General features: G+C 45.0%; 1 protein-coding gene across 1 annotated transcript in view; it reads right to left on the bottom strand.

The window, feature by feature from the left end:
* Window positions 1-4,943: 4,943 nt before the first annotated feature.
* The window catches only part of ADRA2B (adrenoceptor alpha 2B), a 100,282-nt gene continuing 87,553 nt past the window's right edge, over window positions 4,944-17,672 (bottom strand). Inside the window, exon 2 of the mRNA XM_081017456.1 lies at window positions 4,944-6,591. The gene's annotated coding sequence lies outside the window, so the exon portion shown is untranslated. The remainder of the gene's footprint in view (window positions 6,592-17,672) is intronic.

The following is a 17,672-nucleotide window of genomic DNA, read 5'->3' as shown; positions in this document are numbered from 1 at the left end:
TCGCCCCTTTATGCAACACTCCCACAAATCATTTTGAATACTGTGGAGGTTTTATTTAAGATACACCTAAAAATGTAAAGTGTGGTTGCAGCCAATGCATGAATTGTGAAGCTGTGCTGGTGTAGGAAACAATAAGGTGTGGAAGTGCAGAGGTCCAAAACCGCATGCCATCTGTGCTGCTGCTGCTGCTGCCGCCGCTGCTGCCACCACCCTGTGTGAGTAGGCAGCGCTACAATCCTCCGAGTTCCCTGGGAAGAGGGATGGATGGTTCAACCTCTCTGAGAATTGTTGCTCTGTGAGCAGAGTAGCACCCTTAACAATCTACACTTCCCAGGATTCATATGGGGAAGCCATGACTGTTAAAGTGGTGTGAAAGCATTTTAAACATATAGTGCAGATGTAGCCTAAGCATCTTATTGGCTCTACTGCCCATGTTGGGCACAAAATGTACGCATTGTTACCTTCCTTTCCATGCTCCTGTAACCACAGTTCATCCCAGATTGTAAAGACTGCTGAATAACTTGGGTTCCACCTGTTGATAAGCACAGTCGGATCTTTAGTGAAATTCTAAAGGGGTTTTGATTTAAAGAGAAAGCTGTAACTGTGTAAAGGATCTTGTCAGATGTTCAAATGAACATGTGAATGTCATGGGATGTCTGGTCTGATGGTAGCTAATATGACCAGGTAACTATCATCCTGTGAGCTTGACATCGATACCAGGAAAGGTCCTAGATCAGATAATTCAACAGTTGGTCTGTGAGCACTTAGAAAAGGATGCTGTGATTACTAAAACCGAGTGTGGTTTCTAAAAAAAAAGTCACGCCAGACGAAACTCATTTCTTCTTTTGATGGAGTTACAACGGGAATATTGTGGACATAGTGTATCTTGATTTCAGTAAGGCTTTTGACAAAGTCCCCCATAATATTCCCGCGAGGAAGCTGGTAAAACGTGGGTTGAATGAGGTAACTGTTAGGTGGATATGTAGCTGGTTGAATGACAGAACCCAAAGAGTGTTCATTAATGGATCGTCGTCATCCTGGGAAAAAGTGACAAGTAGGGTGCCACAAGTAGGGTGCCACAGGGTTCTGTCCTGGACACGTTGCTGATCAGCATCATTATAAATGATTTGGATGAAGGAATTGAGGGATGATCATCATGCAGTAACAATCACAGATATAACAAGCAGCAGAAATTACCTTCTTACACCACTGAGGTCATTTTCTCGGCTGCTGCAAATGCTCGTCTCATCCTGAGGGTCAAAGTCTGCAGAAGGTGTTTTGGCTGATTTGTGTTAGCTGGCAAATTCCTCTTTCCATTACTATGGGCATTCTGTAAAAATCCAGGGGTGATGGAAATATATTGGAAAGGGATGCATGAGCATAGGGTTTGCTTTTGCAGGGCTATTGCATATAAAAGTTATCACAGAATGGATAAAGTTCCTATTGTTCTTGAATTGTTCCAGTCTTTCTTTACCACTGGTCTGGAATACAAAGATGTTGTCAATCTCTCATTATCACCAGATGAGTGAGTCGTAGATGGGATTTTTAAGGATGACTTGTTCAAGTTATAAGATGAAGACACAGGAATGAATCCAAAATGTGTGGGAGGGAGCAGGACTCGCTGCTTACTCAGAGATCAGTGAAGGAAACACTCTGAAATTTCTCTGTTCATTATTACGTACCTGTTCTAGGTTGCTACTTGCTTCACATCTGGGCCATAAAAACACTGGCTGAAATGAAGCCTCTCTCTGTGTGTGGAGCACCCAGCTTTGCTTGGTTGGTGACAACTTTTGAGAGCAGCCCACAGTAGGAAGGGCTTTGCATACTCTGCTTGTGATGAATTTGCTTCACAAGAAAACAGATACATGTTCTGTTTATTTCAGTTTTCCAATGGAGTTCAGGATCCAGCAGGCTCAAAACACAACCTGAAGCAGACTTTCCCAACCTGGTGCCCTGCAGACCTTTTGGATCACAACTCCCATCTGTCCCAGCCAGCATGGCCGTATGGTGCTAGGGCTGATGGGAGACTGGCCATGCTGGCTCGGGCTGTTAGGAGTTGTAGCTGCAGACAGTTGGAGGGTACTATGTTGGGAATAGAGTAGTTGCTTTGGAAGATGATAATCAGGCATCCAAACAACATTACCAGTCCAACAAAGTTGATGTTGAAGAATCATTGCTTTGACACCTGTGATCTTTGCTTCTTCCCAAGTAATATTTAATTTTTCAGAAACACTGTTGGTGGAATCTTTCCAGGAGTTGGAGATGGCGTTTATAAGTGGTCCATGTTTCACAAGCATATAGTGAGGTTGGTAGTACAATGGCTTTGTAAACAAGCATTTTGGCTTCCCTGTGAATGTCCCAGTCCTCAAACACTTTGCACTTCAGTCGGGAGAAAGCTGCACTCGCAGAGCTCAGGCGATGCTGGATTTAGGTACTGATGTCAGCCCTTGTGGAAAGATAACTGCCCAGGTAAGAAAAATGATCAACATATTCCAACGTTGCACCATTAAGTTGGATTTGTGGGGTTGTTTTGTGCTTGTTGGTGCAGCACTTTGGTTTTTGGGGTACTGAGCAATAGGCCAAGCTTTCCGTAAGCTTCTGTGAAAATATTTAGAATGGTTTGAAGGTCATCCCTTGAGTGTGCGCACACTACGTTGTCATCAGCATACTGAAGCTCTATGACGGAAGTTATGGTAACCTTACTCTTTGCTTTCAGCCTACTCAAGTTAAATAGCTTTCCATCTGTTCGATATTTAATTTTTACCCCGGTGGGGAGTTTCCTCTGATGAGGTGTAGGATCATGGCGATGAAAATAATGAATAAGGTTGAGGTGATAACACATCCCTGTTTAACGCCTGATCCCATGGTGAATGATTCACTTTGAGAGCCATTATTCTCCGTTATTCTTTGAGAGAGGATATCCCAGCAGACTTTAGACATGCCATAATTATCAACCTTTTCAAAAATGGTGATAATACAGATTGTGGAAACTATCAAGGGATCTCTTTATTAGCTGTGACAGGCAAAATCCTTGCAAGGAGTTTAGCAAACCATCTCCTAACTACCGTATTTTTCGCTCTATAGGACGCACTTTTTTCCCTTCAAAAATGAAGGGAAAATGTGTGTGCGTCCTATGGAGCGAAGACGCCATAGCCCCGCGACCCTCTCCCGGCTGGAGAGGTGACGGGCGGCTATGGCAGGAGCTTCTATAGCCGCGCGTCACCTCTCCAGCCGGGAGAGCGCCCGCGGGGCTAAAGCAGCCCCCCGTGACCCTCTCCCGGCTGGAGAGGTGACGCGCCATAGCCCCCCGTCACCTCTCCAGCCGGGAGAGCGCGCGCGGGGCTAAAGCAGCCCCCCGTGACCCTCTCCCGGCTGGAGAGGTGACGGGCGGCTATTGAGGCTCTTGCCATAGCCGCCCGTCACCTCTCCAGCCGGGAGAGCACGCGCGGGGCTAAAGCAGCCCCCCGTGACCCTCTCCCAGCTGGAGAGGTGACGCGCCATAGCCGCCCGTCACCTCTCCAGCCGGGAGAGCGCGCGCGGGGCTAAAGCAGCCCCCCGTGACCCTCTCCCGGCTGGAGAGGTGACGCACGGCTATGGCAGGAGCCTCTCTGCTGCGCCTTTCCACTGCTCCCTGAACTGCTCTTTGGGGCTGGTGGTGGGCTTCCCCCCGCCAGCCCCAAAGAGCAGGTCGAAAGGAACCTGAAGCCTGGAGAGCGAGAGGGGTCAGTGCACACCGACCCCTCTCGCTCTCCAGGCTTCCAAGGTAGCCGCCTGAACGCACCTTAAACGGCACCTTGTTTTAGAGCGGGAAAACAAGAGGGGGAAAGTTCTCCCCCTCTCTGCACAGCGCCTCCTGCCACTTCGCTGAAGGGGCGCTGGGCAGAGAGGGGGAGAATTTTTTTTTCTTGTTCTCCCCCCTCTAAAACAAAGTGTGTCCTATTGTCCGGTGCATCCTATGGTGCGAAAAATACGGTATATCCAAGGATATTCTCCCTGAATCCCAAAATGGTTTCCGACCTTCTAGGGGGACAGTGGACATGATATTTACTGCTTGACAGCTTCAAGAAAAATGCAGGGAGCAAAACCAGCCTTTGTACATGGCATTTATTGATCTGACTAAGGCCTTCAACACTGTAAATCACACTGCCCTGTGACCTGTCCTTCTGAAAATCAGTTGCCTGGATAAATTTGTAAACATCCTGCGGCTCCTCCATGATAATATTACAGCAACTATCTGCCAATATACCTATATCTCTGTGGGTAATATGTAAATGTGTACCATTATAAACAAGCCAACGTTCAATTTAAGTGAAAAAGAAGCCCCCGTTCAGTAAAGATAAACTGCTGCATGCAGGGGCTTATGAGAGCTGCATGGAACTGATGGAAACCCAACTTTCCAGCAGCACCGGAGTTGCCCTTCAGAGAGGAAGGACCCCTGAATCCCAGTGGTAGGATTGTAAGATTATTTTAAAAATTTGGGAAATGATATATAATTGAAAAAAATGTTTAAAATAACATTTGTGGGAAAACCAGAAGCCTTTTTGTTAAGTATTCTAAGATAAGAAATGCCGGAAAAAAACAGGACATTATTAATGTACGCTACTACGGCAGCAAGAATCCTAATAGCTCAAAACTGGAAGACTGGAGAAATACCATCTAAAGAACAATGGCAAGAAAAATTGAAGAACTATGCAGAACTGGCAAAATTAATGGACAAATTGCGTGAAAAGGACAATAGTGACTTTGGAAAAGAATGGGAACCCTTTACAACATACTTGCAGAAAAAAGCCCCCCAAAAAACATGGATTCGTTGGCAGGATTTAAATAAACATTTACAACTTTATTTACAGAGAACAAGAAATATAATTAGTGATAACAGAACATTATGTATAAACAGCAGAATGTAACATTTAAGTTGAGGGAAGTCAACAGGGAGGGGGGAAACTACAAAATGGATGCTAAATGATGATATTGAATAATTGTTATGAGAAAAGAGAATCAATAAAATTATTTAAAATAAAAAAGACCCCTGAATCCTAACTGGAGTTGGAGGGAGCAATGGATGACCCAGGCCTGGGAACCAAGGAGCCGCTGAATTGCCACAGATGGCCCCCTTTTGAAAGCTGTCAGTGGCTTGGACTCTATTCTGGTAGGCATGACGCCACTGGTGGGGATGCAGCCTGGGAAGTGACAGGCATTTCTTGGTAGGGGAGAGTGGCTGTAGGTCCTGGAATTCCCGGACATGTCCTCTTTTGGGGGTCCTACATGCCCATCCGGGGGGAATTTTACATTTTAAAGTGAATGTCCCAGATTTGAGGTTTCAATTTGTGTGTGTGCGCAGGTGGGCGGTTCTGGTTCTGGCACGGGTGACCTGGGCTCTGGCTCTGGTGTGGTCAGATCTGGCTTGGCTCAACAAGTTTTGGTGTCTGGATTTTTACCTCTTAAGATATTACAGGGCTTCAAGTAGCTGCACTTGAAAAGAGGTCGCTTCTTTATGAAATAGCTGCTATGAAGAGCTTCTAACATAGGCATCATCTGCACCAATTTCCTACCACTCATGGTCAACTCTTTGGGCTAAATACAATCAACTCTCAACTTGTGCACATTCCGAGGGATTGCGCAATATGTGAAGCTGGTTGAGGGGGCATAGGCTGGATGCCAAGACCTGTCTAATTCCTGGATTAGCCAGGTTAGCTTCCTGGTGAGGTAATGGGCCATTAAGGAAACAAAGGGAGTGGCTCTGTGCTAGATAGCAAATGGGTGACCCTCCCTCAATGGGCTGGTAGTTAGAAAGACAGGCGAGAGGGGAGTTATGTGAGCTAGAAGGTGGCAGCAGCAGGCTGGGAAGCCAGAGAGACAGAGCAATGCTTGATTTTTGTTTGAACCCAAGGCTGCAGCTAAGGGAGAATGGGGTGTTAATGCTGTCCATTATAGGCTCAGGTGGTATGTTAATAAACCATGGACCATAAACACAGGACAGTCTCTGCTGTCCCTCATCCGAAAGGAAACACACCTGGAATCCCTGGAATCTTGCACCACTGGGAGATTGGGGTGCTGGGCAACAAACATTAACCCAAAATTGCATACAGTCAAAACAACCCCCAAACTCACCGCACAACCACTTCTACGTTTCCAGATCTGGTGCCCTGAGTGGGCCTTCCTTACTGGGCTCTGGGAGGATCTTGCATAGGCTCTATGATCATGCGGGTTAAATGAGTGCAAGTTGCCAGTTGACTGTATTGAAGAAGATAAAACTTTCTAGGCCTTCTTGTCTTTTATTCCTCCGTTATTCCAATATCACACAGGCAGAGTCTGCAGCCCTGCAAGAAACCACGCGCCACTCTGACCAGAAACGGAGACTGCGTTCATCAGTCAAAACAATTTCATTGCTGCAAAAATGCGTGCCAAAAGCAAGCTGGAGAGTTTACAGGGCAGAGTTCGTGCTTTTCCAGTTTCAGCCCTCCATGCCAATGTTTGTAAGTAACAGAGAGAGGACCCTTAAGCGTTTCAACAACTGGCTTGTAATTTATTTTTAACTACCAGCTTTGCATAAACTGTCTTGAAGATGTGAGAAGGGCTCCTTCTGTTCTCCTAAAAACAGGAAAGAAGAGAGAGAATAAATTTCCACACGTCTTCTGCCTCCACCAGTGTTGGGGCTCAAATGGAAAAGGTGATACTTATTCAATGCAAAAGACAGAACACCACAATTTATTTGGTCTCTGTCTTTACTGCAATTAAAATTACTTTTTAATAGTTTTGCATGACATTGTGATTATGAGTTTCACTAAGCTGTCCTGCTTATGGCATAGGCCCTAGATGGGTGGTATTGAATTTTTTATATAAATAAAGCTATTTTTAAAATTTATTTTTAATTTCATTCAAATCAGCAGGAAGCTGTTCTTGCTTGTGAATAAGTCACAGGCACACAAGTCATATTGACCTTTCAGTAATTCAGGAGTGGCAGTTTTTGTTCCCCCTTCTGCAAGAGAAAATTGTATTTTGAAGGGCCTGAAGTCATTGCCTTTTGGTTAATTGGTTAATGCCATCACACAGAAACATAATATTTAAAAACAAAAGTGTGCATGGTGGGGGGAGTCTTTGTATAGAGCTGAAATGGCCATTTGCAAATATATAAAAGTTGCCTAATTTTCTGACATTCCATCTCAATTTTTGAAAGTAAAAACCTGCATTCAAAATAAAATGAGCATTTTGATTGCCAAGATAATGTTTACACGTGATCTTGGCCAAAGGTATGAGCAATGCTCAAATGAGCATTTATTTTTTTAAAAAATTAAAAACATTTCAGCATTTGAAATGTAAGTGCCTGGCAGCAACTGTTCCTAGCTTCCATAGGCATGACATGGGAGCTTCATAAGCTGATGGTCATCAAATATTGTTAAATACAAAACATCACTATGTGTCATCAATCCAATGCAGCCAAACATTGCATGTTAACTATCAGATGCTGCCAGCTATTAAATAGCATTGAATGTCAACTATTAAAAAACATCAGACATCATTACATGCCATCTATCAAATACCGGTACTGACAGTATCAACCATTGACAGGCTGTCAAATCTGGACATCACATATTCAGCAGAGATTTCAGTACCACTGGACATCATCATCTGCAGGGGAGAGTTATCAGGAGAATGGTGGGTGCAGACATGGCTTTGGCTCTGATCCTGTGAAAGCAGCTGTAAGGAGGTTTTAGGTGCTTTCCTCTTGACGTGCTCTAGCAAGGGGAGAACGCAGCAGTAGCCTAAACTGCACCATAAATACTTCGGTGCAACTGAACTGGACGGACGAGCAGGCAAGTCTGTGGCTGCCTTCACACTCCCATTTCCTCTGCACCTTCTGCATTCCCCTGCCCTCCAACATTTCTCCAGAGAAAATTTGTTGTTGTTGTTTAGTCGTGTCCGACTCTTTGTGACCCCCTGGACCAGAACACTCCAGGCACTCCTGTCTTCCACTGCCTCCCACAGTTTGGTCAAACTCATGCTGGTAGCTTCGAGAACACTGTCCAACCATCTCGTCCTCTGTCGTCCCCTTCTCCTTGTGCCCTCCATCTTTCCCAACATCAGGGTCTTTTCCAGGGAGTCTTCTCTTCTCCTGCGGTGGCCAAAGTCTTGGAGCCTCAGCTTCAGGATCTGTCCTTCCAGTGAGCACTCAGGGCTGATTTCCTTAAGAATGGACAGGTTTGATCTTCTTGCAGTCCATGGGACTCTCAAGAGTCTCCTCCAGCACCAGAATTCAAAAGCATCAATTCTTTGGCGATCATGTGATCTTCCCAAAAATTGGTGCTGATGGCGGAGCGGCTTCTGCACCAATGGTGGATGCGGCAGACAGTGTGGAGCAGGCGGTGGCAGAAGCAAGTATGGCGCTGGTGGGAGCAGTGGCAGAGCAGCACTTCCCATTTCTCCTCAAGCGGTGAAATGGGACACACCACTCCTGCTGCCTCGGGTGGCAGAATCCACAGAGGCAGCAGATCTGACCTCCAAGGAATACACCAACACTGATCATGCCTCTGCTGTGGTAGCACCTACAGCTGCAGTGCAGTCCTTGAACACTGGATCTGCTACCTCCTCAGCAGTGCCTTCTCCATCCTGTCTCTACAGCTGCCTCTTAGAATCATAGAATCGTAGAGTTGGAAGGGAACCCAAGGATCATCTGTTCCAACCTCCTTCAATGCCGGAATCTCAGCTAAAGCATCCATGACAGATGGCCATTCAACCTCCAAGGAAGGAGAGCCCACAACCTCCCGAGGGAGACCGTTCCACTGTCAAACAGCTCTTACTTTCAGAAAGTTCTTCCTGATGTTTAATTGGAATCTCCCTTCTTGTAATTTGAAGCTCAGGTCTTCCCCTCCAGAGCAGGAGAAAACAAGCTTGCTCCCTCTTCCATGTGACAGCCCTTGAGATATTGACAATGGCTATCATATCTCCCCTCAGTCTCCTTCTTTCCTGGCTAAACATACCCAGCTGTTCCTGCTGTAGATCTTTATTTCCCCGTTTCCCTGTCTGGGGAGGTGCCATTTTGTGGCTCACCTCAGGTTCCAGATTGTATTGGGCCAGCCCTGCGAATGAAGCGCTGCTCATGTGAACAGTTGTGGGGGGCAGGGAATACTATGAAACACAGGCTGACAGGGGGAAGGGGCAGAACTGCCCTTTAAGGCGGTAATGTGGACCCAGCCTGTGCTTCCCCACCCCCCACAACTGTTCACACGAGCAGTTTTGCCTACTGTAGGTGGCAAAAACGAACAAGCTCCCTGCAGCTAGACACACGCCCAGTTCGGATGCACTTGGCTGCAGGGCACTTTGTTATTTTCCCTCAGAAGGTGCTGGAGGAGGAGGTTGTGTAGGGTGGGTCCGACTGTTCAAACAAGCATTTGATTTGCTGGCATGGTTGTCTGTCACTTCAGCTGTGCAAACAGCATCCTTGGAAGCCCCTTTAACACTATGCCTGTATTCTGCCCCTGTTTGAGAGATGAAAGGTAGTCTGGACAGAGCATCAGCTCCTCTCTCTCAAATTTCCTAATTGCACCCTTAATATTTAATGCACATCTTGCAAAATATTTGCATTTTCTGGGTGTGTCTGGCCTGATGAGGGAAAGGATGCCTGATGTCCACCAGGGAATGCTGGTCACATTCAGGCTCTCATCTCATTCAAAGTTGCGGCAAGTAGCAAAGCGTTTAAAGCCTTGTGCTGCTCTGCAGAGTTCTACAAAGATGCATTTTTTCTTCATTTTTTTGCGAGTCCAGCACCCGTCACTCAGGCCTAATCTATTTGCCTCTTAATCTCCCACTGACAAGTTCATGAGTTCCACCACCACCTTTATAGGTGGGCTTTCCTCTTGATTCAAAAGTGAGTTTTGATGGCGGACAAACACATGGCTAACACTTGGCCACAAACACCTGCAAGATTATTTTATTGGGCTAAACCAGACCCCTTGCGCGCACACAAAAAACCTGAGTTGTCATAAAAAATACACAAAGAGAACTTGTAAGAAAAGATTTGACCAGACATTATCGTGACTTCAAATCTGGGGTCTTCAGGGTGTCGGTTTTTACTTTGTGAAATGCAGAGAACAGCTGGTAAAGAACAGGTGTGTTCCCATAGACGCAGCTGGGTTGTGAAGCTCATCCAGGACCCTCCCTGCCCCCAATCACCAGACCAAATGCTCCACCATCCTAGGGCTGGGAAAGCAAGTCACTGAAGGCTTCTCCTTTGTTTTTAGACTGAGTTGATGCTGGAACTTGGGAAGCACTGCAGAGCCTTGACTTGATCTGTGTGCTGAATCCAGAGCCCTGGCTTTGGGAACCCTTCTTGAAGCCTGATGGGAAGACAAGATCTGCTAGAACAGTAGTTCCCAATTGGTAGTCAATGGACCCAAGGAAGTTAATGTGACCCATCCGGGGATCTGTGACGCTATTCACATAACAAAAACTACCATAGAGATATAAAAAAAATTAAAAGTAGGGGGTTCATGGCTTGGCTTTTGAAAAACAGTCCTTAGCTAATTGGGAACCACTGTATTAGAATGTTTAGAGATTAGGGTGCGTGCAACAATATTGAGTTAGGTGGACTAATGTTCTGACTCAGTAAAAGGCAGCTTCCTATATCCCTAAATATATTTAAAAATAAATGTGTAAAATTGGCCAGATTGGAGAATTAATTAGCTCTTATCATGCAGTGAGATATACAGATATAGATCTATTAGCAGAAACATCTCCAATGAATGTTATCTGCGCCTGTGCTGGTTAGGAATGAAGAAAGGGAAGACATTTGCATACATTTTCAAGGATTGAGAACAAAATGGGAGGGAGGGTGTTGCTTATTCCTTTGGCTAATGCCAGCAGTCCCCACCCCTCTCAGCGAGCATTTTATTATCCAATACGTAGACTGTGTAAATTTTCAGTTACTCTTTGCACAGGGCAAAAGAGAGCTATAAATAAGTATATTTTTTCTGGCAAATGTTGTTGCAGCAAAATGTAGGTTTTTGTTTTCCTTTGGAAACGTAACTTTGGAAACATTCCTTTGTATACCTGATGAAAAAATATGAACATTGAAAAATTAAATCTTACATCAAAATCACAGCTGGCTCATTTCTAATCTACAAGGAAAACACTCAGCTAGAATGTGCATCAGTAATAACACACCAGCCAAGAAAGATAAAGTGCCTTTCAGAAATAGAAAACACTCTGCTTTTGCCTTTATTTTCAGAATGTTGTTGCATATTTGCATCCTAGCTGTAAAATCCATAAAACAGGCAGCACAATAGGAGGAGGAAAAAGAAGAAGAAGAAGAAGAAGAAGAGTTTGGGTTTGATATCCCGCTTTCTCACTACCCGAAGGAGTCTCAAAGTGGCTAACATTCTCCTTTCCCTTCCTCCCCCACAACAAACACTCTGTGAGGTGAGTGGGGCTGAGAGACTTCAGAGAAGTGTGACTGGCCCAAGATCACCCAGCAGCTGCATGTGGAGGAGTGGGGGATTACGAGTCCACTGCTCTTAACCACTACACCACACTGGCGGTCTGGTCTAATACAGCTGCCTTTCCCTACCTGGTGCCCTCCAGGTATTTGAGACTACATTTTCCATCAGTCTGCTGTGAAAAGCATGCTAACCAAATTCCGGCGCTGGCCTCAGTTCCAATCAGTTGCTCTGTGAGAACCAAACTTGCTCTAACCTTCCTTTCTGGCCATTGAGAACAAAAGGATGTGCTGGGATGACTGACAAACACTTTGCATTTCTTGAAGCTCCAATAAAAGTAATGAATCATCTGTTGGAAATATAGCTAGCAAGCTTAGGGCTAGTTAATGCATGCAGGGGTAAGGACACAAAACTGTATTCCTAGATTCAGCTTACTCCCACCCCTCACCAGGAAGGAAGGAAGGAAGTTAGTAAGTTAGTTAGTTAGTTTCCTCCTTTGTTTACTCTTTCCCACCATGTGAACCCACCCAGATAGGATGTGCCTGAGATCAGATCACATGTTTGGAGATCTTTCCCTATATTTTGTATCCCAAGATTTTCTACCTGTGTTCTTCTTGCTTCTGCATGAAAAAAGCTATCTACATTGTATGGGTGAGGATTGTACTACAGGTGATGGGGATATAGAGTGGTGTTGGCAAACAAAGGTAAAATTCCTAACCCCAGTGGAAAACTGCATTAAGTGCAAACTTGCAATGGCTTTGCTAATGCTATCAATACAGTGTCCAAACGTATGGAAGCAATTGTATTGCTGTATTTCTTTTATGAACAGTATGTTACAATAACGAGGGAAGCTCCCTATTAGAATCAGGGCTTTGCACCTGATCCATTATTATGCAGATGGGATCAAAAATCCTCTGTAGCTTTGGTAGCCAAATCAACCAAAATAAACTCAGATTTAGTGTAAAGGTAAAGGTACCCCTGATCGTTAGGTCCAGTCACGGACGACTCTGGGGTTGGGGAACTCATCTCGCTCTGTAGGCCGAGGGAGCCGGCATACAACTTCCAGGTCATGTGGCCAGCATGACTAAACCTCTTCTGGCGAACCAGAGCAGCGCACGGAAATGCCGTTTACCTTCCGCTGGAGCGGTACCTACCGTATTTTTCGCCCCATAGGACGCACTTTTTCCCCTCCAAAAATGAAGGGGAAATGTGTGTGCGTCCTATGGGGCGAATGCAGGCTTTCGCTGAAGCCTGGAGAGCGAGAGGCATCGGTGCGCACCGACCCCTCTCGCTCTCCAGGCTTCAGGAAGCTATCCGCAAGCCTTGCGCGCGAGGCTTGGGGCGGCAGCCTCCGGAGGGCTCCCCGTGCTTCGGGCGAGTGTCTGCAAGGCTTGGGGCAGCAGCCGTGGCGGGGGGGGGGGGGAATAAATTTTTTTTATTCATTTCCCCTCCCCAAAAAACGAGGTGCATCCTATGGGCCGGTGCGCCCTATAGAACGAAAAATACGGTATTTATCTACTTGCACTTTTTGTGGTGCTTTCGAACTGCTAGATGGGCAGGAGCTGGGACTGAGCAACGGGAGCTCACCCTGTCGTGGGGATTTGAACTGCCGACCTTCCGATTGTTAAGCCCTAGGCTCAGTGGTTTAGACCACAGTGCCACCCGTGTCCCTAAATTTAGGGTAGACAAGTCCTATATCTGGAGTCTCTCTTCTTTAAATTCCCTCTTTAATCAAAAGGCTCTTTACAAAAGATTATTCTTTGGGGGAACAGTAGCATGAGACAGTCCTGTAACCGACTCAATGGAAATATTCAAAACAATGCTTTCTTTAGATTTGAAGAAGCAGGTTGTGAACTCACACCCAATTTTTTGTATGCAATATTGGGGGCGGGGGTTGCACTCTGTTTTCAAAATTATTTTCAATCAAATCTAAATGCCTGTTTGGAGATCCAAGTGTTCAGTGAAAATTGGAATAACTGTTTCCACTGAGCTCTAAACTGAGATCTAATATCTTTTCCCTTAGCAATTATTTGGGCCGTGAGGGGAAGAAGGTTCACTGCCTTGTTCTGCCCAGAAGATGGTCCTCTGGCTGAAAAAAGTTCACCATGCCTGGGCTAGGTACTACTGTGTTGCTGCAAGGGCGCCCTCTAGGCAAAGCTGGTCAGCAGACGCCCACCCAGTGGAGAGGCACCAGGGTCTGTACACAACCTTGTCTGTCTGCCTGACCAGTGTGCCGCCATGCCCCCTGTGCCAGAAAACCAAAACTAGAGAGTGAAATCCCTGACGAATCGCTGAATACAAATGAACAGATGAAGTCAAGGTCTAGATGAACCGACTTCTTCATCATATGTTTGAAGAATTTAAAAACTCTGCCAAAATTAGATCTATGGCTAGTAGCCAATAGAATATGCAATGATTACCAGATGACCTTATGTGACGCTGCAATGTTTTAGTACAACGACAGCATGTGTTTTCACAGAAATTGGTTCTGAGCTCTAGCTGTGGTGGCTAAATATGTCTTTAAATGCCACAGCACAATAGGAGAGAAAGGTGTTACCATCGAAAGCTTTGAACTCTAGGATGAATAATGGTTACAAAAACTGTATTCCAAATGATGCATCTATTTGAAGGGCTTCTCCTTGTGCATGGACTAAAATATTCAGTTCTTTAATAGGTCTAGATGAACAGACTTATTCATCATGTGTTTGAAGAATTTAAAAACTGTACCAAAATTAGATCGATGGCTAGTAGCCAATAGCATATACAATGATTACCAGATGACGTTATGTGACGCTGCAATGTTTTAGTACAACTACAGCATGTGTTTTCACAGAAATTGGTTCTGAGCTCTAGCTGTGGTGGCTAAATATGTCTTTAAATGCCACAGCACAATAGGAGAGAAAGGTGTTACCATCGAAAGCGTTGAACTCTAGGATGAATAATGGTTACAAAAACTGTATTCCAAATGATGCATCTATTTGAAGGACTTCTCCTTGTGCATGGACTAAAATATTCAGTTCTTTAATATGTGAAAAATGCTACTGCGTGCAACCCGTATACTGCCGGGGGTGGGGATCCCAAAATATATTGGTGTGCTCAGATGCATTGATATATCAAGATGCTTTCTGTGCAGACTTTGACCTATGCATATGGGCGCACTGACAAAACCATCGTAGCCCAAAGCAGTGATGTGATTGTACATAAAGTTTATTAAGATTCTAATGCACACAAGTGTGTGAGAGTATCGTATTTGCTATTCCATCAAGACTGGGCTTTTTCTTTTTCTTTGGCAATCTTTCATTGATGCAAACATCTCATGTGTATTGATGAGCAGGAAGAAGGGAGATACAAATGAAATAAGGGATCTGAAATTGGTGCTTGTTCCAATTCCAGATTTAATTTTAGCGATTCTAGTTAACCCGGAGTTCAAGAGCAATAGAGTAAATAAAATGGATGGTGGCGGGGGAGGAAAAAAGGGTTGGAATGAGATGCCTCATCCTACAGATTAGGCTGGAAGCTGCCATCTCTAGCATCCAATATTCCTCACTTATAGCCACTCATGATAATTAACAGCTATGCGCCTTGTTAGGAAGTGGTATATGTGACAGTGCTCAGAGAGCCACTGGCCCGGCTGAACAGCTGTTGGCCAGTACTAATTGGTTGTAATAACAGAGTCTGCTGCTGAGTAAATTGCCTGTGTACACAACCGAAAAATCAGCTGCTGACGGCACTCTTGTTAAAGACTTGAGCATCACCAGCAAATATCGGGACCTTGATATATGACCCTTCGTGGAAGCAATAGAAGAGAATGTGCTTGCAGCTGGATCCAGAGAGTGGGGGCGGGGCAGTATGCAGCCTGAATTGATGTCACAACAGGGGCTGGCCCACACCAGACCAAAATCTGGATCTGTACCAGCCTATCTCCCCATTTGGTGCCTTAAAAATACTGTTCCTGCTAACCCTGGGATCATCGGATAGAACATGGATAAGCAAACTAAGGCCCGGGGGCCGGATCCAGCCCAATCGCCTTCTAAATCCAGCCTGGGGGCGGTCTGGGAATCAGCGTGTTTTTACATGAGTAGAATGTGTGATTTTATTTAAAATGCATCTCTGGGTTATTTGTGGGGCATAGGATTTTGTTCATTTCTTTCCCCAAAATATAGTCCGGCCCCCCACAAGGTCCGAGGGACAGTGGACTGGCCCCCTGCTGAAAATGTTTGCTGACCCCTGGGATAGAACAATGTTTTTAATTGAAACTGATTTTAAATGTTTTTAAGTGTAATTGTTTTTAGAATGTTGTAACTGTTTCAGAATGTTTTTGCTCTGTTTTTGTTTTTAAGTTGTATATCTGTGTGCTGCCCTGGACTCCTTGGGGAGGAAGGGAGGGGTATATAAATCCAACAAACAAACAAACAAACAAACATATAAGTGTAGGAGTATCCACATTATGGCCTCTCTAGTTCCAGTGGTGAGACCTTTCCCTCTTTAAATGTAGGGTTTTTTTAAATCCTAGGAAAATCCAAAATGGCCAGGATTTGAAAAACCCACATTTAAGGGAGAAAGGTCCAGAACAACGGAGGAATGTGGTCTGTTTTTCCTCCGGTATGGAAAGCTCTCAGTTGAGAATAAGGAACATAGGCAGGAGACAGATAGTAGCTTCTAAGAAGGGGGGAATCATTTACTCAAGTACACATATCTTGATCAATCCTCATCTCTGCCTCACTTTTGAGCAGTTGTCATTGACGTGAGAGAGAGACCCTTTTCACATGTCTAAAGAGTTGGTCAAGCCTAAACTGCAAGGAAGTACAAGTGAAAAAATATATATAATTAAAAGTTATTCCAGTTTGGAAGCTGGATATAAAATGTCCATTTAACAGTGTCCTCTTCCTATGCGACCCCCAAGCCAAGGAGATAAGTAGCTATGCAACCTTTAGAAGACATCTGAAGGCAGCCCTGTATAGGGAAGTTTTTAAATGTTTAATGTTTTATTATGTTTTATATATGTTGGAAGTCGCCCAGAGTGGCTGGGGCAACCTGGTCAAATGAGCGGGGTATAAATAATAAAATGATTATCTATTATGGAATAGGAGGAATGTTGGAGGGCACGTCCTTGTACTTCAGGTGTGTTGCCATAGCAACAACTAAGTTAAGGACACCTCCTTTCCCTCCCAACGACCTGGATGATCCTCACATCATCGTATAGATAGAAGCACAATGGGCCAGGGACTAGTCTGAGCTGGTCTCATCTGGAGATGGTAGCCGGGAAGGCACAAAGACTTGCTCTCTGTACTGAAACCAAAGGTTTGGGGGAGTCTGCCTTCCTCCCCTAGAAATCTTGGGAGCTTTTAATGCTGTGAGCCCTCCCACCTTATGCTCAGGTTGTATATATGTGCAAATAAGACCATATATCAAAAGGACACCACAGTCTCCCGTGACCTTCATTCCAAGAAAACTGAAACTGAAGTAAGAGCAGGCACTCCTGAAGTCTCCCACCACTTGGAGGTTGGGGTCCTCATAGCAGTATGAAAAGCGAGAATGGATTTTGCACAAGTGGGAGAGAGGAAAAGATTTGTCAAGAATGCATAACGACAACCCACCACATCGCTTGCTAATAAGCCATTTGATAACAAAACTCTCCCAGTATTGGTTTTTAGTAGTTACCCTACAGGAATGCCCGAAAGGACTGCCATTTAACTGATTATCTGGGATCACAACAAAGTGGGTGGGGATTTATTGTTCCCCTGCCTAGCTGAAAGAAAAACTCATTCCTTTTCTCCCCGCCCCCCACCCCCTTCAATAACGAATGTGATTCTATTCTACCTGAACAAAAGACAGGCAAATAACACTAGGAATCTCTGCATGAGATTCAGCGTACAAACCAATTCCCCACCCCCACTGAATTTCTTAATGTTAATGAATTAACCATTCTGTGCAATTCTTCAAAGAACTGAGAGCAGGAAAAACGTCACCCCAGAAGTCTACAACCTAGGGTTTTGTTCCCAGGAGGGGTGTTAGGGGCCCTCTGCCCTTATATTGTGGGAAAGTATGCAGAGAGGGATATCCTGATTCATCACCAAAGCAGGCCTCTTTGAGCCTAGGCTTTCACATGGGTGTTCCTGTGAGGTGGGGGCACCACCAGATTTAGGGTCATGCAGGTGATTCACCTGCACAGGGCATAAGCTGGGGGGGGGGATTGAGAAGATCCACAATTGAGAAGATCCAATTGGGAGCGCCAAATTT

This window comes from Podarcis pityusensis, assembly GCF_964106645.2.
Source record: "Podarcis pityusensis genome assembly, chromosome: 8".
Classification (NCBI taxonomy): Eukaryota; Metazoa; Chordata; class Lepidosauria; order Squamata; family Lacertidae; genus Podarcis; species Podarcis pityusensis.
Note: the sequence above shows the minus strand (reverse complement) of the source record. Positions and strands in the feature narration are given on the sequence as shown.